Below are 416 nucleotides of genomic sequence, written 5' to 3' on the forward strand. Positions count from 1 at the left end.
TAATGGAAACTTTATAACTTGTAAATTATAAATTATAAGTCAATTGCCTGTTTATATATTAAGATACAAACACGCGACATAAACGAACTCTCGATCAGTTTAATCTTTTCTTGCCGACCGTGTTTCACAGAACCTCGATAGGGACATTGAGAGACGTGGGTTTATTTCCCAAGAGGAATGCGGGTTTTTTTTTTGCAGTTTTCCGACTGCCGCTATTACCCCAACATAAGGGCGGTGTCCTCTCTAGTGGTTCAAAATTTCAAGATCGCAAACTTTTACCGTAAACTTATTGACGAGATACAAAACGTATTTCGCACAATCGTAAACCGATTCTTGCGTAACACTTTTTCAAACTTTAAAACGAGATTTTGTTGCACACTACAATATTATAGTAAATCTTTGCAATGCTTTATACA

This window comes from Formica exsecta, unplaced genomic scaffold (assembly GCF_003651465.1).
Source record: "Formica exsecta isolate Colony F162 unplaced genomic scaffold, ASM365146v1 scaffold155, whole genome shotgun sequence".
NCBI classification, from domain to species: Eukaryota; Metazoa; Arthropoda; class Insecta; order Hymenoptera; family Formicidae; genus Formica; species Formica exsecta.